This window comes from Littorina saxatilis, linkage group LG6 (assembly GCF_037325665.1).
Source record: "Littorina saxatilis isolate snail1 linkage group LG6, US_GU_Lsax_2.0, whole genome shotgun sequence".
NCBI lineage: Eukaryota > Metazoa > Mollusca > Gastropoda > Littorinimorpha > Littorinidae > Littorina > Littorina saxatilis.
Genome location: NC_090250.1, coordinates 29,287,524 through 29,313,645, shown reverse-complemented (window position 1 = coordinate 29,313,645; position 26,122 = coordinate 29,287,524). Strand labels below are relative to the sequence as shown.

At 42.1% G+C, this 26,122-nt stretch overlaps 1 long non-coding RNA gene across 1 annotated transcript; it reads right to left on the bottom strand.

Annotated features, from left to right (window-relative positions):
* Window positions 1-22,860: 22,860 nt before the first annotated feature.
* On the bottom strand, window positions 22,861-26,084 carry LOC138968949 (uncharacterized). The gene is made up of 2 exons (XR_011456326.1): window positions 25,626-26,084; window positions 22,861-24,253 (listed from the first exon to the last, which is right to left on the bottom strand). It is a non-coding gene; the product is annotated as an uncharacterized lncRNA (long non-coding RNA).
* Window positions 26,085-26,122: the final 38 nt, after the last annotated feature.

Sequence of the window (26,122 nt, the reverse complement as noted above, 5' to 3'; positions counted from 1 at the left end):
TTCACGAAAAGCCGGATATGACGTCATCAAAGACATTTATCAAAAAAATGAAAAAAACGTTCGGGGATTTCATACCCAGGAACTCTCATGTCAAATTTCATAAAGATCGGTCCAGTAGTTTAGTCTGAATCGCTCTACACACACACACAGACACACACACAGACACACACACAGACACACGCACATACACCATACCCTCGTTTCGATTCCCCCTCGATGTTAAAATATTTAGTCAAAACTTGACTAAATATAAAAAGAACACACAATATCTGCCTTTACCGCCACAGCAGAATAACAGCATATCTGTGTACTTGATTTTAGTCCAAAACAGGGAAACTGACAAGAAGTGTAAACAGAATGGAATGATTTGCACGGAACTATACAACCGCGCATTAGTCGATCGCCTGCGCAGGTTGACTGGTTGAGTGATTCGGATTCGATCAAACTTTCGCACAAAAACTCCCTGTTTTCTTTGAATAACTGAAGAAAGGAGGAATAAAGAGGTTACACACCTCGTCTCAGTGATTATTAAAAATAATGGTCTCAGTTCGCGGTCATGAAAAAGCTCGCTGAAGCTCGCATTTTTCATGATCCGCTAACTTCGACCATTATTTTTAATAATCACTGAGACTCGGCATGTAACCTCTACCCATTTAAACTCCTGGGCAAATGTGAGGTCGTGACGTACATGAAGGCTTGCACAAAAATGACGGTATAATGTAAATTTTACACAAACTATTTCATTATATTCGCCTGGTTCAATTTACCAACCGGTTCAATTTACCATCCCTTACCCTACAATTTTTTTTTTATTGCAGACGGCGGAGAAATTTCGGGTTTTCATTTTTTGCACTGCGTAAAAAGTTCAAAACAAAAATGTCTTCGTTCTGTGGTCATACGAGGCAGGGCAGGGGGCACTGTAATCTTGAATGTGCGCGTGTGAGATTGTGAGAGTTTTATCTTTGTTTATATGCTTCGCATCTTAGTTATTGGTTTGCTCTGGTTTTGGGCCCCATTTACCTCTAATGTATACTATGATACATTTTTCTTCATTATATGAGAGATATGGCTGGCCTGTTCCTTCTACTGCGTACATCTTAGGTCATGTAAGTTGACCTGCTTACTGGAACTGGCTGATTATGAGCTGTCGTTTCACGTTGGGCTAAACAACCAACGGGCAGGTAAACTAATAAAATATAATGCGTTTGCAAAACCGTCATTTTCAATATGTGTTTTTTTCAGTATTAATCTCCCACTCCCCCTTTTTGGTTGACATGTCGAGTCGTTCACTGACGGAGCGATAATAATGACGGTTTTCCTCCTGACCGCTACCCACCCCCCCCACCCCCACCCCACAATTCTCTGTATCTCTCGCTCTTACATACACAACCACGCCCACCCTCACTCTCTCCACGTATCTTGCGTGCATTCTGTGATCGATACAACAGGAAATTGATAGTTCGAAAACAATATCTCATCTGGACACGCGCCGGCAACATGACACCGCCACTGGCGGCCACATCCCCAATTGCTCCCCCTCAACCCCCCCCCCCCCTTCCTCCAATCCCCATACCACCACACTTAGTTCTTACTGGCAAGAAACACTATCACGTAAAATGGATTGCCTTGTTTGATTGCCCCTCTGGTCTTTTCTCGGCGAATTTCTTAGCTCCTTGGTACAAGTTTGGACTATTCACTTGAAATAATATGTTCCCCGTTTTGATGACAAAGATGAGAAGGCGTTGTGCGTCGTCTAAAGTTTGACCCTTTGTGGTAGTAAAGGCCGTAGATTCTGAAATAGTCAATCAATCCATCAATCATTCAATCAATCCATCAACCAGTCGATCAATCATCCAGTCAATCAATTTATCAGTTTACTTGTCAATTCCTTCCCCTCCATCACTAAACCAACCAACATATAAGTATACCACTCACTCGCCTGTCGCCAAATTGTATTGCGAATCCTTTGACACGTTTTATACGCTACCTTCTTTCATCAATTCTCACAAATATAATCATTGCAGTTTTACTTAAACAAAGGATTGCGATAATTGGAAAATTCAAGCAGTGTGAAGGTGTTAATTGTGTGGATAAAAACAGTCCACACATGGTCGACAGGAAGCATCCATCGACTAACAGCGTTTTGATGACCAACGTGAGATGACAGTGTCCCAAGCGTCATCAAGATACAACCATAATTATATATCTGTCATGAATATCATATGGGATGAAAGCATCCTTCGATCTGGACATGCATCAAAAACCAACAGCCTTGCTGCTTCCTGTGCAAAGTTGGATTTTTGTTTTGCTGAATTGAACTCGAAGATAGAAACAGACGCCAGTTGCAAACTTATTTCAGCAACACAGTAGACGAATTCCCAAAATAACTCTTTCACGTTTTTATGGGCAGCAAAGGGTTGTCTTTCCTTGGAAAAAAAGAGGGCTAACAAAACCAGGTTACAAAATCGGCCATTTATTATTGAGTTGCACGTTTTACACGTGCTCGCAGACAACATGTAGCAACACGCCGCTAGCTAGTGATTGGTGTACAATGTCACGCGTGCTCGCAGACAACATGTAGCAACACGCCGCTAGCTAGTGATTGGCATACAATGTCACACGTGCTCGCAGACAACATGTAGCAACACGCCGCTAGCTAGTGATTGGCGTACAATGTCACACGTGCTCGCAGACAACATGTAGCAACACGCCGCTAGCTAGTGATTGGCGTACAATGTCACACGTGCTCGCAGACAACATGTAGCAACACGCCGCTAGCTAGTGATTGGTGTACAATGTCACGCGTGCTCGCAGACAACATGTAGCAACACGCCGCTAGCTAGTGATTGGTGTACAATGTCACACGTGCTCGCAGACAACATGTAGCAACACGCCGCTAGCTAGTGATTGGTGTACAATGTCACACGTGCTCGCAGACAACATGTAGCAACACGCCGCTAGCTAGTGATTGGTGTACAATGTCACGCGTGTTTGTTTGCCCTCTTTTTTTTCCCCATCAAAAGTTATTTCCGAACATCGTCTATTCAGGCATGAGACCAAGGGTAGGGCGGATTGTGCTGAGAGAGGTGAAGGGACGAGGAATGTTTACAGTGCCCACCAAACAGTGCCCACCAGTGTTGAGCTCAGGCACCCAGAGGCACCGTCGCGGCAGACACGCCTTAGTTCTATGCAGGAAAATGCAGCGCGCTATTCTGGCCATCTGGCCAACTGTCGCCCTCATCAAGAGGTGTAAGTTACACCCGCCTTCAGGCTCAGGCATTTCAAACGCTCGACTCAAGACTGTATTCTAACTCTGCACAGAAAGCAGCAAGACAGTAGGTCTTTCAAAATGTCTCTTAGAGGAAGGATGCTCTTGATATTTTGTGTGTGAAAGCCTGAGCAGACCTGTGTTGCTTTAAACGTTCATCTTTAAAACCATGAATAACCCGGTTCCGGCTGCGCTGCCGTTGAGTTGCAGGCCTGACGCTGTCAGAGCTGCCCTCTCAGTCTCCTCTTACTTACAGCTACTTTGAGGATTTTGCTGCTCTTTACGTCTTGGTTCCTTGAACCGTGCCTTCTTGCATACAACATTAGCTTCCATCGACTCCTGGGATACCGTAATATATTGCATTTAGGATCTTGTAAATTATAACGAAAAAACATGGATAAACAACGCTCACGTAAAAAAAAAGAAAAAAAAAGTGGCCAAACAAGAAGATACGATTTCGGACAAGTTGCCGAACAGAATATTGAATACACATGTCTCGCAGTGAACACAACTTTCTTGGTTTTTTTTGTGTTTTTCTTTTGTTTGCTTAACGCCCAGCCGACCACGAAGGGCCATATCAGGGCGGTGCTGCTTTGACATATAACGTGCGCCACACACAAGACAGAAGTCGCAGCACAGGCTTCATGTCTCACCCAGTCACATTATTCTGACACCGGACCAACCAGTCCTAGCACTAACCCCATATTGCCAGACGCCAGGCGGAGCAGCCACTAGATTGCCAATTTTAAAGTCTTAGGTATGACCCGGCCGGGGTTCGAACCCACGACCTCCCGATCACGGGGCGGACGCCTTACCACTAGGCCAACCGTGCCGGTCTTCTTGTTTGTTTGTATGTTCCCGTTTTGACACAGAAAACACAACACGGGCTATTTATTTCACTACAGAAGGACTGAAAGCGTTATTTCTTTATACGGTGGTCAAGAAATAAAATAGTCCTTCTCTCCTCATCTAAGGTTACCTGGCATCTTCAGGTCTTCGTAAACTAAACTGATTTGTCAAGTTTGGTACTAAATGTTCTTCTTGCACAGCTATTTAAAGCCAGAACTGTGCATACCACACTTCTAAATCGTCAGGGTATTCACATTTCGTCTTCGGGAGGCAACACGGCATTTAACCCCAAATGATGAATGGAAAACAATCGCTTAATCCTCTCTAAAAATTCTCTCCAGCCCAACGATTCTCGCACTCACACAAACCTCTAACAAAATTCGGACCAAACTGAAAAGCTGCAGTGGCGATCCTTTTTCCACTTGTTCGTTCTTGTTTTGTTTTCGTTGCATTTCACTTTCTGCCAAGCACACTAAGAGCACCGAGAATGCTTAATTCGGAGAAGGGTCTATTCTTTTCTCCCTCCGCTCCAATCTTCTGTTCTTTTTATACCTCCCTCAAACGCTCGCAAGCACGCCTTGCCATTCACAATTCTGGCTGTCCATCTGTTTTTTACCCTTCCAATTTTCTTGGACTCGTTTCTCCGCCATTGTTTCCCTTTTTCTTCCTCCTTGGCTGCCAGCGTTGTTTCCCAGTCGGGTGTTAGACGGAAATGCCAAAGTGATGCGTGCGCATTCAGTTTATTCTCTTCAAACTTCGATTGGCGAAACAGCAGCTTGAAGGAACAATTTTGCGAAATCAGCCGGGGAAAAACAAAAGCAGTTTCGTTTTCTTTGTATCCAATTACACCCCGCTTCGTTTACATTTTGGCTTTTCTTTATTCTTCTTCTGCTCCTCCCTCCATGGCTGGCGAACGACTTGATTAGTTTTGGTCAGCAAGTGCCGCTAGGGTTCTTTAGCAACGAAGGAGTGACGAAATAATACAAATAAAAACTTTGAAAAGTACCCAAACAGTGCTTACCCTAAAATATAAAATAAAATAAATACAGCGACAATCAGAAAAACAGTGGCCTTCCCCATGAAAACAAACAACAAAAGACGGAGAGAAAAAACAACCAACCTTCTGCCAAACCCTCGGCGAGACAACGACGATAACAGGAACAGCAACAGGTATACTTATAAGCAATAGAGGCCAGCAAGAAACAAGCGATTAACCAACCGAGCGACTAGCCAAGAAACCAACTGACGATTTAAACCACTTTGCTTTCTTTCTTTATTTGGTGTTTAACGTCGTTTTCAACCACGAAGGTTATATCGCGACGAACCCACTTTGCTAACCTAGCACAGAAAATAACACTTAAAGCTGAATGATAAGAAAAGAGAAACGCAAACAATTCGATACACCGTTTGATCTCAGATTTATAAATCAAATCGAAACCCTTATTACTTTTACGTCTCTAACTGTGCTCGTGACATTTTATTTCTAGGACAGTTTCTCAAAAGAAAGGTAACAATAAACTACACACACACACACACACACACACACAGGCCGCACGCACGCACGCACGCACGCACATGTTAATCCCCTTTGTCATCAAATGTTATGGATGCTTTTTTATATGCAATGTATTCAATGCAACAGTGTGGCAATGTCAACACTATTTTGTGTATGATTGAACTGTTTTTTTCCTTTTGTTATGTGTATAAGACCATATGATTTTTGTTTTCTTATTATTATTAATATTATGTGCGTCCGTATTAAGCGTTTGTATAAGGGACAGGTTGTAAAATTAGGCTTTGCCTAAAACCTCTATCCTTTTTGTAATAAAGTTCAGTTTTAGTTTCTGCCTGCCTGCCTGCCTGCCTGCCTGCCTGCCTGCCTCTCTCTCTCTCTCTCTCTCTCTCTCTCTCTCTCTCTCTCTCTCTCTCTCTCTCTCTCTCTCTCTCTCTCTCATTCGCTGCTTCTCTTTTCATCCATCTCTTAAATCGGAAAATGAAATACATTTACTTATATGACAAAGAAGAAAAAAGACGTGCACAAAACGAGCTATAGTCTGTTGGAAAGGAAACGAGAAAAGAGAGAGTTTTTTTTAAGACATAGGGAGCATATATACATGACCTCCCCCCCCTCCCCTTCCCTCTTCCACAAATAAGAGGAAAACCAAGAAACCATTATTACAAAAAAAGAAACGCTAAAAAAAAATATAAAAAATAAGACAACAATAAGGAAGAGAAAGGAAAAGAAAGATACCATGATTCGATTGTGCCGGGTTTTTACACCAGACCAAATAAATAAATTTAACCAAATACAATCTCAGAAACCCGAGGCAGGAAACAAACTGTCATGGCTGACAACAAGAGAGGTAACTCTGCGGTCACGGCGGCCACGTTCAAAAAACAAAAACAAATTGAAACCAGTTCCTCAGAACAATGCCGTTTGTAGAGTTTCTCCTTCCTCTTATATTATTCATCGAAAACAATTTTTTCCTGCCCCGGTCACTGCTACTTTCAACAAAACCAACCCCCATCTGATGCGGTTTGCAATGTTTTTGTGTGCTGTTTTTGCTGTTGCTGCCAGTGACATCCTCGCTAACAGGTTGTACCCATGCGTTGAATACAAGACAAAAAGTCCCGCAAGATATAATGAGCATATCAGCTTTAAAAAAAATTAAAAAAAATAACAAAATAAAAATACAACCCAAAAGACCTTTCTGGCGATCTGTGACCCTGCGGTGGAAGTCAGGGACACCGATGCATCACGAAAAAGTAAAGAAAGAAAAGAAAAAAAAGAGAGAGAAAAAAGAAGGCAAGGGAGACCAAACATGATTGCTTTGTGATTCGACCGCAAGACGCCACACAACAAAATACCGCCAAACAGGGTCGGAGCAAGATAAAGAGAACAGAATGAAATATCCCGTGGTTCCCTCTATCTTTGAGAGAGGGAGAGAGAGAGGGGACAAAAAGCAGAAGAAAAAGAAAAAGAGTCAAAGGAATGCAAAGACAAGGGAAAAAATATGAAGAAAAAAAAGTTGGAAAAATACCCAAAAAATCCGTGCCGGCTCACTTTTCAATTTCCTACATTTCCATTTCGATCAATAGTGTCAAAGCAGACGACTGGAGTGACTTCCCCTTCCCTTCGCAGATAACCGTTGTATATTCCAACGCGCCGAAAGAAAACGGAATTCTGGAATTTGTTCATAAATCTTCACGCACCCTGCCTTCTATCTCCTCCCTCTTCTAACCCCAAACCCCCTTCCACCTTGCACCCCCTCCTTCTCCCCATTCTTATCGGCTGTTGCATTCTTTTGCCGCATTTTTCGCTGTTGTGGCGATGGTGTGCGAATGCTACTCCATAATAATTTGTCATATCCCTCTCTCGGGCGAATCTATGGAAACACGATTTGGCCAGCGCTTTCCACTCCATCAAGTCCAATATTGTGCAATACTTCATTTTTCATCCCTACCAAATTTTCCCATTTTTGGGTCGTTCTGAAGTTGCTTTTTTGTTCGGGAAAAGGGGGGGGACGGGGGTTGTGGGTGGATGAAGGGGGAATGGAAAGCAGAAAGTCCGGAGGGAGAGGGACAGGGGACGAGGGAGTACATATCATATTCAAAGACAGAGCAACAGGAATGGCTGTGACACGCACGCAATATGTAGAACAAGAGCCTAGTGGTAAGGACGACGGCTTTCAGGCTTGACAGTTCGGAGTTCAAATCCCGACTTTGCCTGGTGGGTTAGGGTGGAGGTTTTTGCTATCTCCAAGGCCTCGTGATGTGCCTTATTCCCCTTCGTGTGTACACACAAGCACAGGAGCTCGTATAATATCAAAGCGCGATGAAAGGAGTAGGATACTTCGATCGACCGGCCTTTTGATACAAGCCCCTATGGGACAAAGAACATACCACAAAGACCCTGTAATCCATGTCAGATAAGAGTTAGGTGGGTTATGGAAAAGCGAAATAACCCAGCATGCATCCTCCCATAAACGGGTTATGACTGCCTAATATGGAAGAAACAATAACAGGAGAGGGAGAGGGGGTGGGTGGGACAGAAAGGGGTGGCAACGAGAGAGGGGGTGTGGAGAGTGAGAGAATGGGAGAGGGTGAGGGTGAGGGTTCCCTATTACCCATCCTTATTCGCCTTCACCTTCTCCCCCACCATCACAATTATCCCCTTCCCCGCCCACACCAAAACCCAAAATGGACACAGCCCAAAGTGAACAGTAACGACAGAAGTAACGCCCGCACGTGCGACCGATTCGTTATTTCCGCGCCTGTGTGGCGTACATGCATATTTCATCATCTCTCCCTCTTTTTCTCCCAACACAGACTCCCGGCTTTAGTTTGTCTTGCCTACATAGTCCGACAAAAGTTGCAGGAGGTTTGTGGAATCCTGCAACAACCGAGTTTTTAGGCCTACTCTGATAAGCGTGGGTGTCTATGTGACTTAAACATTACTCTGCACCCTTTATTGTCTTATCCTTTATTGTCTACCTAAAGCCGCGGAAATGTGACTGGGTGAGACATGAAGCCTGTGCTGCGACTTCTGTCGTGTGTGTGGCGCACGTTAAATGTCAAAAGCAGCACCGCCCTGATATCACCCTTAGTGGTGGACTGGGCGTTAAGCAAACAAACAAAGCCGCGGAAGGCTTCCAGAACCCCGCAGTACTAGAGACTTATGGACGTCCTAATTGTTATTCATTATGTGTATCCTTTATTTTCTGGTCTATTTTTTCCAACAAAAAATACAGCAGGATTCTACAGTACTGAAGGAACTTAATCCTTGACCTACACTGATGCACACGGACTTTGTGTGTGTGTGTGTGTGTGAATCAACATCTGCACCCACCCTTTATTATATTGTCCACAAAAAGCTGTTGTAGTTTCTTGGATTCCTGCTCGGGCAGAGTTCTGGATCTACTCTAATACGCCATGGATTCCATTGTGATTTAACATCTGCACTTTTTATTGTCTTATCCATAAAGTCTACGACAAGCTGCGAAAGGATTCTGGACTCTTGACAAATCTAAATTTAAATTTAATTCGGCAACATTATTCAACGCTGTGTCTTACAATTTGTACTTTTTCAATAGAATCGAAAAGCGAACATAAACCTTTAGGGTATACACAAACGTAACAATCTAGGTCACCAAGCCGTTCAAAAAAACTGAGAACGTAAGATCTGTAATGACAGAAGCAAAAACAATGACCCAGATACTATAACAACAGAGTGAAAATGTGTTATTTATCATTTATTCATACAGAAAACACACCTGTCCCCTGGAATAACATACGTTTGTTATTTTCCAAAAAAAGAATTTTACTTTACAGCAGGGAAAAGAACAATGGCGAGTGCACGTTAGAGCGAAAAACAAAAAGACCAAAAAGCACTGTACTCACGTCGGCATGAGGAAAACGAAACAAATAGCAGGCAAAAGAAAAACCACGGATGATTTGTTTCTTGCTGTTATCAAATTAGTTAGTTGGACGATTTTAATTTTTTAATTTTTTAATTTTTATTACCTTTTATCAAGTGTTTTTTTTCAACGTCCTACAATTTCAACTCTGTTTTTCCGTCATCCGCTGCATCACTGATAGTGTTACAGCCCTCATGTCCTTTAACTGGACCATAATCTTGAAAATAACCTTGAACAACTTTTTAGTTCTGGAATGAATCATAAACCCAGCCTACCCCTATACAAACAATATAAAAAGATGTAGAATAAATTGACAAACACCGCTTTTCCACAGTGGCTTGTCACGTGCGACACACGGCGTGGCCAAGAGAGTTCAGTTCGTGACAAAGACCAAAAATCGGTCTGACAAAAAAATATCTAAAACTCTCTTTCTACCCCATGACTCACCCAAACCCATTCCCTGATACTCCTTACAATAAACAGCGCATCATCATCTCGCATCTTCTCGCCATTCTCGCGTCACGTACTGCGGTGATGGAGCTAAATTCGCTCCACAGACTTTCGGCATTCCAAGAACTATGGCGGGCAGATGACTATCTCTGCTTTACAAAAAGTTATGTTTCCGTTTTAAATCCCAGCGGTTCATTTAGCTGAGGCATTTCGACCAATGACAGTTCGGATGGCGATCTGGTTTGCATAAACTATCGTGGTCCTTCACTGAATGTCTAGATGATCCTTCGAATTTCTGATGGTAAATTTCGATCAGGCGCAAGACTTTGAGGTAGCCTTGACGTAATTTGACATCTGAAGCAATTCTTCTCTAATAACTTCGACGGTACCGTACGTAAGACTGACAAATACAAGCCAACACGGCCACGATACCTCCTCATAATGTTCATAATGTGGCCATAATTATTTGAATGAAAGCTTTTTCGACTCCAAGTGCCTCTTACTAATGATTTTTGTTTTTCGGCGGCTGCTCAGTTATACAACGCGAACAATTCCGTATAGGCATTCTGTCCCGGGTATTTTCTCAGTGACGAACAAGTCAATCTGCTCTAAATACGCGACGCATTGAATCCGCAATCGTTCGTGTATACATTTGTGCCTCCTGATACCGTTCTAATGGCATTCTTTCGTCACCGACAGCGAATGCAGTGTTTTTAGTGTGTTTTTTCAGACTCAGACAACCAGCATCCATGTTCAAGAATGCTGAAACTACTAGTTTTCATGGGTTATCTAACCTGTACCAATTCCTTAAACCACCTCCGGGACAACCTGTGTCTGGCCTGTCTGAAAACACCTCCGCGTGAGGGGGTTTTGCTGCCTGCGCGGTGAAGATAAAGAAGGAACATTTTCTCTGCCCGCGCGGCAGCAAGCAGGACTGATGTCTCTGAACTGAAACGTGTTACGTGCAGCACGTGCCAGATATCTATGTGTGGGATTAGTACTTTGCAGTAAACAATGGTGCACCCGTGATTCCAGAAATAACTTGGCTTCAGTGTTACGGAACGCGGATCGTATCAACTGATGCATCAAATTGATGCATCCAAAACCAAGATTTGATGCATCATTTTTTACAATTTGATGCATCATTTTCACAAAAGGATGCATCATTTTCAAAAAGGATGCATCATTTTCCAAAACTGATGCATCCGATACAAAAATGATGCATCCTTTTAGAAAATGATGCATCATTTTGATGCATCACTTTCGGTTTTGTATGCATGCGAAAGATCATTCATTTCCGGTCTTTCCGTAAGAAATGCCTGAGCACGGAAAAACTTGAAATGACATTTTGACGAATATAAACAGATTGGTTAGATAAAACAAAAATAAACGTACAACATACCATTAAATAGGGAACAAGTCAAAGTCACGGCATTATGCATTTTAAGGCATTTTTTGTTTTGTTTGTGGTTTGTTTTCTGTGCACACGAAGTTTTGACGCCCTTGACTTTCGACTCAAACTTTCGTTTTCCGACGTTCGTTTCGCTTCGTATTCCGGTTCAAATTTTGCTTTTTGCTCGGCACTTTCAAGGAAAAACCCGAAAATTCTGATGCATCCAAACGATGCATCAAATTGTGAAAATGATGCATCAAATTCTTGGTTTTGGATGCATCAATTTGATGCATCAGTTGATACGATCCGCGTTCCGTACAGTGTTGCCGCCTTCGGTTGATTAGTAACTGGCAACGCTACCGAGGACAGAACGCCCAGAGCTTTAGTAATTCACCAGTTCCGACGACATCAAAGTGGTTATAAAAGTCACCATAACCAGCACTATAAAAACGGTGGATGCCCCTCTCTTTTCTGCCATCACTTCGTCATGATTTCTGCCCCACCCCCTCCCCCTCCCTTAACCCATGATATGTATCCTTGCTTCCGCACCTTATGCCTTTCTTCGCTTCTGAATCAGGTTCTGACCAAAGTGACTCACACTTGAATAAATGGGTTTAGGCCAACATCAGCACCATAATGGTTATGTGGAGATTTATCCTTAAGTCAATGGGTCATTTTCAATATCAGTTTGTCAGAGCACTCTGCCTCTGCTAGCTGTCTGACACGTCAGAAATTTCAGTGGGTCAATTCACTGACCTCACACAAAAATGATCGCAATTTTACATTCTCATTTTGTCGGTGACGGAGACCTCCCTCCACTTTGGAGCATAATCGTGTCTCAGAATCAGTCACATCGATAGAGCAAGTGTAAACACCTATCAAACACATCAGCATGGTGTGCTTGCCAATGTTGGACAGGGTATGCATAAATTCTTGACACGAGTATAAGGGCGGGGGGGGGGGGGGGGGGGGGGGGGGGGGGGGGGCGGTTCCGAAGATTATCGGAAGTACTAAGACAGACACTTTGGTGACAGATCAACTGAAGACGACCGATTCTTCTGCTCTGACATTGTTTTAGGGAACAAAGCATGTGCTCGTTTGCCGGGCGAGTGTGTGTGGGGGAGGGGGAGGGAGGTGGCTAGACACAGTGTTGCTGGTGCGATATCTCGAGACGTACCAAGGACGGATATAGTGATTCTTGTGATGGATTACCCACAAGCAGAGTCATTCCTCTGACAGATTTTCTTATGGGGGGAAGGGTAGGGAGAGGGTGATGGCGTTGGGGGAGGGGGGAGGGGGGGAGGGTAGAGCGGTTTTGATGCACTCAGATTAAGTGATTCCTGTGACAGATCAGGAAGCAGAGAGCTACTTCAGTGACAGATCTGCAGAAGGCAAGGGAGATAGGAATTCCAACGGCACATCCAGAAGGGAGAGCGCGCAAACTAGCTGCACTGGGAAGGGGAAAACCTCCGATGCACGGGTTGAGAGCACGATTCTTTTGATGAATCGGGAGCAGCAGCAACTGACGGATTTCGGACGAAAATGGGAAGGAGATGAATGAGTGTGGGAGAGGGGGGGGGGGGGGAGGAAAAAAGGCAGTGACGGATCTTTGAGACTGCGATTATTCTGATGGATTTCGAACAGAAACTGTAAGAAGGTACTGTGTGTGTATCTGTGTGGCGTGCGTGCGTATGTGTGTTTGGGCCCGTGTGTTTGCGTGCGTGCGTGTGAATATGTGTGTGTGTGCGCGTGTGTGAATGTGTGTGTGTGTGTGTGTGTGTGTGTGTGTGCGTGTGTGTGTGTGAGAGAGAGAGAGAGAGAGAGAGAGAGAGAGAGAGAGAGAAAGAGAGAGAGAGAGAGAGAGAGAGAGAGAGAGAGAGAGAGAGAGAGAGAGCGAGAGAGAGACACACACACACACAGACCGAGGAGGAAACAGGATATGTTGGAAATCAGATACACCGGCTCAGAGTGTGAGTCGTGTGATGGATCTGGGGAAAGAGCAGAGTGTTTCCACCGATAGAGTATGTGGATCAGAGATAACCGGTGCTGCCGGAGAAACCCACGATGAACACAAGGAGAAGAAACGATGAGATGTATCCTTCCGATACATAGACAGGGCCGAAAAAGGCTAAGTCTATACGTACATGTACAAAGAAGATTGAATGGTGAAACAACGAAGTTGGCTTTGTAGCGTCGCATTTTGCTTCTCTTTGGGCGCTAGAGAAGTGACCTAGAGACGTCTGGGTTTATTCTTTCATACAACGGAGAACTAACAGGCTCGCATAAACAACTCGCGAGTGCGTTTGTTTCTACGTTTGAGTGTGTGTATTGGAGGGGGAGGGGGGAGCTTGTCCAAATGTCAGATTGTGACCCGTACTGTCCGTTTTCATGGGAAGGAGTGTGCCTTTAACACTTTGACCCACCAATTACTTCATTAGATAACGTCTAGTCTACCTGCTTGAATCACAAGCAATAAAAGTTCCCGATTCCATATCAAACGCGAAACCAAATCCAAGCCCAACATCTTGATGTTAGCACTTCATCAGGGGTTATGTTGGACACGTGTTCTTGATAGCAGGGAGCTGCACGTGCTGTAATTAGAGCACGCTGTTCCAACAGGTACGCACTTCAAAGCCCCTACGACGGTTATCCCGCGGGACAGTCATGAGTGCAACCTCAGGTTTGATTAACGAGTTTGATTCGTTAGCAATCCTCTCTCATACCTCGCACATTTGAGACCCTCCACCACGAAATGAGTCGCATGTCACCTTTGCATGATTGTTTTATATTTTTACACTTTCCTGAAGAGTTTTTTTTTATGTGAAAACCGTTTTAGAAAAGATTGAAAACTGTTTGAGTTATAAACCTGTGACTAAGGTGACCCTCACACTGTTACCAGACAATCCCCGGGCTTATATTACGCCTAGCGCAGAACCGCGCGAGGTGACATGCGACTCATTTCGTGGTGGAGGGTCACATTTAAATGGGGATGTTTACCTCTTTTGGAATCCGAAACGGATATAGACTGCATAATTATGTTTCCAAATCACTGAGTAACCTTTCTTGTTTCTGAATCTTTACCAGGCTGTGCCGCTTTTCACAGATAGGGGAAGGGCTGGGCGCCTAATATGGACCAGTGGAGAGGCCTTCACGAATCACTGTAAAAAGCCCCATATACTTCAAAATAACATGATACAACTTCGTGTGCAAGTCAGACTAATTAAAATATGCTTTAGATTGATCTGTTTTGGGTTGATGAGAGCATTATTTGAAGCACACCAGGAAACTAAAGAAGCTTATCAAAAACATAGCGAAAATAAGTGAAATTATCAACTTCCACGAAAAGAAGACTATTTGTTATATATTTTTCAAAATCTCGAGGGCTAGTTATAGGTTATTTTCAGCAAGCTTCGTGATGAATTAATGAAAATAGCCTTTAGCTTTTATTTTCTTCGATTTGTTGAAGGTGGTCCATATTAGGGGACTCACACATACTTTGAGATTTTGCTATTATTTTTTGTTTGCAGTAGAAACTCGGGGTCAACACTGCTAAAATGTAACAAATACGGTCTTAGCTGTCATATACAGCAAGTTTTGTGTGATAAAAGCTTTGGCTGTGGACAGAAACGAGTCCGTTTTAGGCGGCAAATTTAGAGTGAACGCTGCCAAAAGTGAAAAAAAGAGAAAAAGCCAAACGGTTTTGAGGTTTGTGTTTCTGCAACTGTTTTGACATGTGCAGGTTATCCAGAGAGGGTGAATACAGCGAATGAAATTGTTTTGAGCGCTCAAGCGCCGTTAGTTTGTCAGAACTGGAGGTGGTCCATATTAGGAGCCGGTCCATATTAGGAACCTTTCCCCTACTTCATTTTTAGATTGGTAATGAGCTTCTTTCGGCCACCTTCCGTTGTATTGTAGTAATGTTAGTGGTAGTTCTAAACGTCGTAGGAATGAAATGGTACTGGGCAAAGTATAGCCTGTTGTAAAAGAAAGTTTATAAAAGGTCTCAAATCAGGCTAAACACGTTAAAGGCTGCCATATTCGTAGCGTTCATTAATTAATTCATATTGTTTACATGTGCCAATATTGTTATAAAACTGTACCTAAGGGGATATAATAACGATTGGCTGTAGCTTTCGAACACAGAAAAAATTATTTCAGTATTGCAAAGTGGTGTTGATAGTGTCGAATGTAAACAGAACAGTCTCAAACGACATCTTTGGTTTACGAAACGTCACGAAGTGACGTCAACGGTCTAAAAATAGCCCAAGTCCTGGAGAACTGTTGCTAAACAATGCAATAAAGAATTAATTATTTCTCGTAATTGGTAAGGACTTCAAACCTAAAACTTTGCAGGAAACTTAATTTATACATCCCCGCAACGACGGGAAAAGCCCTGGAAGTAATTAAACTAATCAAATAGGACTATGTCAGCCTTTAATTTATACATCCCCGCAACGATGGGAAAAGCCCTGGAAGTAATTAAACTAATTAAATAGGACTATGTCAGCCTTTAAAAGGTCATGTGTGTATTTTTCTAATATAATTATATTTTTGTTTTAATAGATCTATTCGCCGATTACCCTAAGATTTCTGAAAACAATATTTCAGAAACCAACCAAATCGGACAAAACTCGATCAGTTTCTCACAGGCTGGCACTTTCAATGTCTGTCCTTGTCATTCGATGTCAGTCCAGCCGTGACAACATTATATAATTACACATGAAAAAAGCTGCCTAAAATATCTATGAAACTAAAGTTAAATCAGAGGAAACGTTTCAAACATTGCCATTTTGAAGTTTGAACAATCAGCCCTTTACCCAAACTAATTTCTACGCCGGTGTCTGTCAGTGGTCCCAGCAGGTCGAAGCCGAACACGGCACAACGTCACAACGAGGCTGGCCGAGACTCCAGTCTCGAAAACCACGACCCTCTGGTTCCGGGTCCGTCGCAATTAGCACCCAATTAACACTACCTGCCCCATCTAATTAAAAGTCGGCAAGACAAAGAGATAAGGCTTGGGGGAAATTTCCTCCCACGAGGGAGGGCTCGTGATTGCGAGGGAAAAGGTGTTACGCATGACTGCTAACGACTTCCTTTTTGCTCCACCACTCTGAAAATCTTGGAACACTTTCTGTGTTACGCTGAGGTCAAGAGGAACATTAAAACTTTCCTCGTTAGCTGCTACTGCAATTACGATCAAGAATATCGCTCTCTAATATAGCCCAGACGTTTTATAATTGACAGTCTGGAAGATAACGCTTATCCTAAAATATTAATTCTATGTAAATAATGTTGAGTTCAATTCAGTTCGGAGAACATGCGAGTACTTTGTTCCTCAATTACCGTGTTGATGAACCGTAGTTATGATTTGCTCTTAAATGCTCCGTAACAACGATAACACATTAAAAAAAAAATGTGCACAGTGAAAACGGCCTTACTCAGTTTGCATGAACAGAGTCGGAGCATGCACCGATAATCGCAGTATCTACAGCACTTAACTTAATGATTGAACTTTTTTACACTAATTTTAAGGTATTCCTGGTGTGTAAGGTCCTATTTCCAAATCACAAAGCGAGCTTTTTAGGGGGTGTTAAGGAAGACTGACATATGAAAGAAAAATGCTCTGTGTGTGTGTGTGTGTGTGTGTGTGTGTGTGTGTGTGTGTTTTAACCATATGCGAAACAAAACTTTATGAATAAGCGACAAACTTCATCAAAAGCCTAGTGCGATGTTTTCGTTCAAACATGTGTCACATGGCTAACCACGTCCAAGGGAGACAACCTGCTATTTAAGGGGAGCTACCTCCTGCCATTCCCAACCGGCGGCCATGATGGCTTAATAAGGGGGTGGGTGGAAAGAGATGGAGTTATCGGGATTGAGTGGATGGCGTGATGTCACGCGATGATTATCATGCAACGCTTGATGGACGAGGGAGGGGGAGGTGTTTCGTGTCATTTTGTTTTGTTGATGTTGATGTTGTTGTTGATGTTGGTGGTTGTGGTGTTGGTTGTGGAGGTGGTCGTGGAAATTAACTTTTACGCGCCATTTTGTTGTTGTTGTTGCTGTTGTTATTGTTGTTGTTAATTATTGGTCACTTAGTTTTTATGACAAAAAGCTGCATTGTGGACTTTGGAATCTCCATGATAGTGAGTGGGTTGCGCTCTAGCAGGAAAGAAAGTTGAGCAAAGAGAGAGAGAGAGTGAGAGTGAGAGACAGACAGACAGACAGACAGACAGACAGACATACAGAAAGAGAGAGAGATAGGGATAATAAGACATCGAACACCAGCACACAACCTCTGTATATAATTATGAAACCCGCTGCAAGGAAAAAAGTGACAACTGGGCAAAACCTCAAAACGTATAATTATACTGGCACAAAAAAAAAAGCGTCCGCAAATACACCAAATCAACAAGTGAAACAGAGTGCAACCTTTTTCACTCCTCTCCCTGACATTTACATACAACCTTCGCATCTACGCGCATCAAACCGGTCAACCATTCACATACATCTTTTTGACGCCAACGGGTGAGGGTCTCCCGAGACTTGCCGTTTCGGCTCTTCAATGGTAATCAAATTAGCCCTTTCGGCTCGGCCAGCCTCATCAGGGAGCGGGCGGCCGTTTCCAGTTCAAACAAAGTCCTTGACGTTTTTCTCCGAAAGTGAAAAGACCAGACTCTTTGTCTGCTCTGCAAATCTGTCGAGGGGAAAGTCGCGCTGAAGGGATTTGAGCTTCCAATGGCTTGGCCCGTTGGTGAACAAAAGCAAAAAAAAAGACCTAAGTTGGCAGAAAAAAAGAAGTTTAGGAGGGTAAATTTGTACAGCCGTGCAACAGAGTGTATGTGATTGAAGGAGAGTTGAATCTGGTTATGTAGGCGGCAATATTTTGTGGAATCAGTTCTTTCCTCCTCCATCTTTTGTCTCACTATCTCTCTCTTTCTCAATCTCTCTCACCCTCTGTCTCTTTCTTAGCCTCTGTCTCTCTGCCTGTCTTTCTGTACGTTTTGTCTCCCTCGCTCTGTCTGACCCTGTCTGTCTCTCCGTCTGTCGATCAGCCTGCCTGCCCCTCCCCCCCCCCCACCTCTCCCTCTCCCTGCTTCTACTGAAAGACTCACCAAGAGGGGCGGCTGGAGTCGTGATAGCGTCAACCGATATCTGTGTTCATCTGTCCAACTTGTGGCATAAAAGCGATCGATGTTTGAGTTAACTTGGCAAGAGTTGTTCTTTGCAGTGCACATTTTGCGCCCACATACACACACAACCAAATAAGCACGATAGAATTTAAATCCCGTTCAAACTAATTACACCTGACCAAAGCAAAAATCACGATGCAGCCTAAAAACGGACAATACCCAAACTACCAAAATAACCAAGAAGGGTCATCTCAGAGCAAAAGGAAAAAATGGAGCGCATGATAATCGAATGTAAACAACAAAGCGATGTCTAAATTAAGAGTTGCCAGTAAGTGGCTTGATTGCACTGACCCCATGACCGTTACCTGCAAAGGAAGTTTTGGTGACCAGCTCATGTAATTTCTCAGATTTGAGAGAACAAAGTTCATTTGATTTGAGGTAAATGACGAACTCAAGTCACCTGCAACACCACCGGCCACTTTTGACCAAGACGGCTCGATATAGGATGCATAGCTTAGAGATAAATAGAAACATCCAATGTTTATCACTGGTACCTCTAGCCAAGACGGGTGGAAGCTTCGAATTATACTGCAGGAAAAAGCAACGTAGGCTACCATTCAAAAAGGGTATCGTCTTCACTAAATAAATTTTGGCCTGGAGATCGTCAGATCAAGCAGAATACAGCTGTTTTAGCGCCTACATGTACTTGGTACACCTTATTCATCATGATTTTCACCGTGAATGATGGTCCCGGATCGCTCTATCGGCGGTAGGGACGTTACAAAACAAAACTAACCCCTTGAATGTGTGCCTGTGTATCCCTTAATGGCATTCTTTTCTTTATAATAAAAATTAAAAATAAATTAAAAAAACAAACACGATTTTTGGTTAAAAACTTTTACACGGGAGCCGCTGGTCGAACCACCTATCGGGATTTAGCTCCTAACAACCGTAGCGTCTTAACGTTTTTATTTCAATTTCAAATTTTCTTACCCTTTTGGGCCTTTAATTCGATTGGTCTTCGGTGTAGTATATCCACCTGAAACACACGAAAACATACATTCATCAGACGGTTGGCTAGACCGTAGTTTTAAAACAGTAGAAAAAAGCATGAGGCTGTGATCATGAACGATATACCAAGGTCCCAAAAAAGCCTTGCAAAATCCAAATGGCAGAGACTGTTTGTAAGATATGATTGCATAAATCAAGAGATGGGAAGAGAGAGCAAGCACTATACCGAAGCCGGAGAGATGAAGAACAGACAATTAAGTCACAAAACTAAGTAAAGATAAAAGAGATTAACAAAAGGAAGTCATAAATCTTAATATGAAAAAAGCATATGGAAAAGAAACTACTGGTTCGGTGAGTCGGTGGAGACTGGCCTATAATCCCATTTTACAATCCTGACCAGATCCGAGATGGTCGAGCCGTATCGATTTCACGGAAAGGACCGTGCCTTTAAATTGTAAAGAGCAGCGGAAATAACAGGAAACATACAATAAAATGCAGTAGATTCCATCGAATAAAGGCAAAGACGAATCGACCATGCAGACAACATATTTAGAAAAAGCGCATAGTGCTTTTAGTTATGCGCTATAGAAATCTCCTTAATAAATAAATAAATAAATAAATAAAATACACTGGTGAGAAGAAAACAACTACTGAAAAAGCAGTGTATGAACGATAAAGTACAGAATAGTCATGGAGACTGCTTCGGCCGTTAGGGGAATTGTTTAGAACAGTACATATTGGGGAACAACTAAGTAGCGAAAGGTCATTACCAGCGGGATCGCGACAACTGTTCCAACCGGCAGAAGACAAAAACCGAAACTACAACACCGAGGCAAAAACATACACTTGACGAGCAAGGTCGCCGAATGTTTGTTCCTCTGTCCCAGAAGATCGCGTTTAATGGGAGAGCACTCTATTCGCCATTCCCCCCGACCAGTTTCGGCGCGCCAACAGTTTTGACACCGAGAATGAGAACAAATAGAGGATTCCCCCTTGCACGAAACGAGATTAGTGTACCCACCCTTTTTTACACTCGAACGCCGGGATGCTTGGGTGTTATTCCACAGAAATCTATATGCTTAGCCATTCCGCAAACAGAAACACTCGCTGCGAAAACAAGAAATCCCTGGCAGAAAAAACACCAGTTGTGGCGTCGTCAGAAATTCTGGCTCCGATCAAAAGAAGAGCGCAGTCGTGACTAGAGCGAAGTCAACGCCTAAGTGAAACGTGTCGAATAGGAAAGAAAGGCGCGTTAATATTTTTCCATTTGTTCAGACACCCGAGACCCCAGACAACCCAGTCGGTAAATTTAAATGTGTTGTCACTTCTCTTGTGTACCCAAAGTACAGTGACTTTCAGTGTTGGCTGAAGCTTTGTCAATATGAAAACAGATTGGCTTATTTTCATACCATCACCACCGAAAGGGAATGAATGTGCGTTTCTCTGATGGAAAAGTAAAGGAATTAGGCGGAGAAGCTTCAGTTCATGCAGAATAACCAAACATAACGTTCAAAGACGACTGAGATATTAGGAATAAGAAAACAAACTTGCGAAAAAGTACAATGTAGATCAGGTTAATGAACCTTGTAAGGAAAGGGTTAAAACAGTAGTGCGACTGGTAGAAAAATGACGTCCAGAGTTATATTTTCGCATACTCCTTCGTTTAAACCAAAGACAAAAATAGAAAACAGCAAGGCAAGTTCTGTACATACAGAAGAAGAAGAAGAAGAAGACACGGTGAAGAAGAAGAAGAAGAAGAAGAAGAAGAAGAAGAAGAAGAAGAAGAAGAAGAAGAAGAAGAAGAAGAAGAAGAAGAAGAAGAAGAAGAAGAAGAAGAAGAAGAAGAAGAAGAAGAAGAAGAAGAAGAAGAAGAAGAAGAAGAAGAAGAAGAAGAAGAAGAAGAAGAAGAAGAAGAAGAAGAAGAAGAAGAAGAAGTAACAATTCAGAAGGGAAACAAGAACACTTCAATCCCAGACTAGACAACTCACCAAACCAAAAAATAGAAGAAAAACAACAGCTTGGGAAAACAGACGGTCAAAGCTTGATTTTTATGCAAAGTCCACCAACTATAATTCCACCACCTACACTTCTGAGGTAAAAAAGAAGGACGCATACCCAAAGGCAAAAAAAACCACACACACAAAAACCACCATCAGCCTTGAAAGACAGAAGAGCCGCATATTGACAGAAGCGCACACACAAATCGGCTCGTGCTAATCGGAAGCTCAGCTGCAGAAACCAGAACAGAAAATAAATTGTTGTCAAAGAAGTACCCTCCTTGTCTACCGTAAAGCGTGAAAGCATGCACAGAAAAGAACGAGTTATTTCGCTTCACACGCGTCTGGTCGTATAAATCATCTCGGTATGAGTATTCCCTGGACATTCTATGCTTTTCTCGTTAACGAGAAGTGTAGACGAGAAGTTAGAAAGTTAACTGTTTATTGCCGCATTGACAAATTTGACTGATGACAGACAGACACTGGGCGAAAAGTGGCGTTTTGTATCTTACAAAACTACTCAAAATCCCAACAAAACTTCAAGTTTCAATGGGTTTATCACATTTTGGTGTTCACGACAACGCCAGATTTTGATTGGATTTTGTTGAAGTTATCGCAGCGAAATTGCCTGGAATTTCAGCGCGTTTTGCGACGGTCAAAACATCATGTTAAACCATGTTACAGCATGTCTGTAACATGCAAAAATTCCAAGTTTTGATGGCATTAAAGCTTTGGTTTAACGCCAAGTAACATCATGTTATCGTAGACTTAACTTGCAAAACTGCTTGTTTTGGTGGTGTTACAGCTTGCTTGTAATGTGATTAACATCATGTTATCGTAGACTTAACTTGCAAAACTGCTTGTTTTGGTGGTGTTACAGCTTGCTTGTAATGGGATTAACATCATGTTATCGTAGACTTAACTTGCAAAACTGCTTGTTTTGGTGGTGTTACAGCTTGCTTGTAATGTGATTAACATCATGTTATTGCTGGTATAACATGCAAAACCCCATGTTATGTTGGTGTTAAAGCTTGCTCAAATGCCTATTAACTCCATGTTATGTTGGTGTTAAAGCTTGCTCAAATGCCTATTAACACCATTTTAGTTGGTGTAAGGCTTGATTATTAATGTAAAAAAACACCATGTTATGACGTTCACATAATTGTTTTCCACTGGATGGAATTTTGTGGAAAAGAAAGCATGTTGTTTGGGAATTGTGTGCGGGTTTCATGCTTGGATATTGCACTATGCTGACTTGTCACAGGTCAATTTACATTTAACAATATTAGTTTTCAAATGCATCATCCTTCACACATTATGTAAACATCTTTAACATTAACACTTTGGTTGTAAAATGATTGCACTTTATTCAAACAGGACAAAAACAAAAATGCTGATTCACAATGTACAATAGCAAAGGACTATTTTGAGTGGAGACAGTGTTCATCCACACTATATATGATGCCCTGTGAAAACATTGGCCATAGATATATGTGAATTACTTCCCTTGGGTATGAACATTTATGAATGATTAAATGGGTGAAAGAAGGCCACACAAAATGAAAATCAGTAAATAACAAAATCACTTCCCTTGTGAGTAAGAACAGTCATACCATGTTCCAACTTTTTGCTAAAAATTCGCCCACAATGTGACCTTCAAAGTTAAAAAGGGGTAACTGAACTTCATGTTTGGATGTCATGGAGTCATGGAGTCCAACATGAAGAAATGTATAAGAACACAAGAATGACAAAGAACAAATGTTTATTTTTGAATGTTTTATGTATGTTATTATTACGGACACAAAAGCTCAGCAATGCAATTTCTCTTTTAGAGATTAATAAAGTTATTTTATTGTATTGTATTGTATTGTATGTCAGTAAATTTTGAAAGCCCTAGATTCATAAACATCTGAAAACTGCTCAACGTCTTTGCATCACGGCACATTAATAAAAGTAAGAGTTAGTAAGACTGGCCTAACTGCTATGGTGAGGCAGTAATAACTCGTTGATGAAGAATTATTTGAATTCTGAATTTTGAACAAACAAATACAGTGTCCTTCCAAACACCCTTTTCAGGCCTCCAAGAATAAAAAAAATAAGCTGGTCTTAAAAAGGAGGAAATCTGCTTAATATCTAGGTAAATGTACAACAGGTTGTGAACAGAAAATCCAAAAATGTAAGGTCTGAAAAGCGGGGAAGTTTGAAAAGGGGGGAAGGGGGGGACCTAAAATGTGACGATCATAACAACCATAATTTATCTAACAAAGTTCATTCTGAAATCTTCTTCAGCGTTTGATTATGGAGAGACTAAATCCTCAGTTCAGATGTGGTCTTAACTCCTTGTCTCCCAGGTACACACAGTCACTATGTACATTGCATCTGTTATCATTCGGCACATATCCGCATCCTGCTTAGACTGTTAGCTTCAGTCGCTTCCTGTAACGTTGATCTAACGCCAGGATTCTAGCCTGTTGATACAGTTTCTACAATTCTGAGTGACCTGCTGCAGCACAGCTGGTCTCGGCTTAAAAAATCTTGGTCAACATAGATGGGGTACAAAGTGTTAAAATAAAGCGTCCTTCCAAAGTTGATGACAGGTCCCCAGAGTATTCACAAAATTATATGGTACTGGAACTGGAAGCCTTGCACGGCGATGAAAAAGATGTCCACGCCTACATGAAGAAGCATCCTTCACGGCTTCAGCGGAAACAGTCGGCTGGGGATGAGGACAGCACCTATGTAAAAAATATAGACAAGAACAAAAATATATGTCAATGGGAAAACAAAGAAACAAGTAGAGAAGGACCTCCCCACCTTTACACAGTGAAAATGAAAAAACACATGTGAATGTACTTATGTTTTAAATCTCCCCCCCCCCCCCCCCCCCCCCCCCCCCCCCCCCCCCAATTAAGACCAATTATCCAAGATATTTTTCAGTCCTCAAAGGAGAATTTCACTGTTCTCACGGAACCCTGAAGAAAACTGAGCTGTGCTAATATATTACATAACTGCAAACATCCCTCAAATTCAATATTGCAAGCCACTATACATTCCTCATAAAGGCACTTCATGCTCACGTGTGAAAACTAACATAAGTTTACAAGTGTGTATCTACTTATAATAATAATAATAATAACGGGCATTTATAAAGCGCCTTATCAGAAGTTCAAAGCGCGTGACAACAATACGTGTATAAAAAATTCATACAATCACTGTCAGATTCAAACAACACATCATGCACATCTCACATCCCCAGACTCTATGCTAAGGCCAAAAAAAAAAGAAGTCTGTTTACGGTATCCCGACCGACCCTATTTTTTTGCGCGACCCTAGACTTTTTTTTGGCATTTGGGGAAAAAAAAAAAATTCAAAATTTTAAAACAAAGTTTGTTTTTTGGCAAAATAATTTGATGTTTTTTGGAGAAAAAAAAAAATCCCGACCTACCGACCCTATTTTTTGGGCCGATGTTACCGTAAACAGACTATTTTTTTGTTTGGCCTAAGGAACTATCCGTAATGTTGTTGGAACAAGTGAGTTTTCAAATTGGACTTAAAAGATGAAATGTATGGAGAGTGACGTAATAGAAAGGGGAGTGAATTCCATAACTGAGGGCCATGATATGAAAACGTGCGGAAGCCATGAGCCTTGCGCTTAAAGCAACCTTGACGGAGAAGTCGAGCATCAGCAGAAGAACGAAGGGTGCGAGAGGGAGTGTAGAGGGAGACCAGTTCCGAAAGATAGGCAGGTGCCGATTCAGAGATGATCTTGTAGCAGAAGCAGGCAGCTTTATACCTAATACGTTGAGACACAGGAAGCCAGTGAAGTTCTTTCATGAGAGGAGTGCTGCAGAGTGTTGTACTTTTTGCAAGGGTTGGAGAGTGGAGTCAGGGCAGCCTATGAGAAGGGATTTGCTGTAATCTAATCTACACAGAATGCAGGATGTAACGAGAGTTTTAGTGGCATCAACAGTCAGAAATGTTCTTGTGGAACCTATTCTTCTAGTTCTAATGTAGTACCTGTTTGTAGTGAACTCACCAGCAGGAGTATTGCATACATAATTACGCATTACTGAATTAAAGTAACTATTTTCAAAGCTTCTCGCTTACCTTGGAATAGTGTCAAGCAGCTTATGTTGTGTCTAGATCAGCAATCAGATCTTCACACTCAGCCTGCACTTGCTGAAAACTGGACATGCCTGTATCTCAATCAAGCTGTTGTTGCGGAGACAACGGAATCATGCTCAAGTCAGGTCCAACTGAAATAAAAGCATATTGTCAGCTGATAAATGATTTGATCAAGCAAAACCATGCGGTATTTTTTTAATAAAATATTTTGTATACCCCGCTAATGCAAAAATAATGTACTTATTTACTATTAGCATTAATTTTAGCTGGTCATTCAAACCAGAGCTTGTTCTAGAACTCCACAAGAACAACAATGGCAGTTGGCAATGGCACTGGCAGAATACAGATCAAAACAATATTAGTATTAGCCTCACCAAGGGTTGACTTCCCATCAAAATGAATGACGGACTGAATCAAACTTCAGAGACATTACAATTTTTCACAACGATTTTTCAGCAAACAGCCATGTTTAATACTGT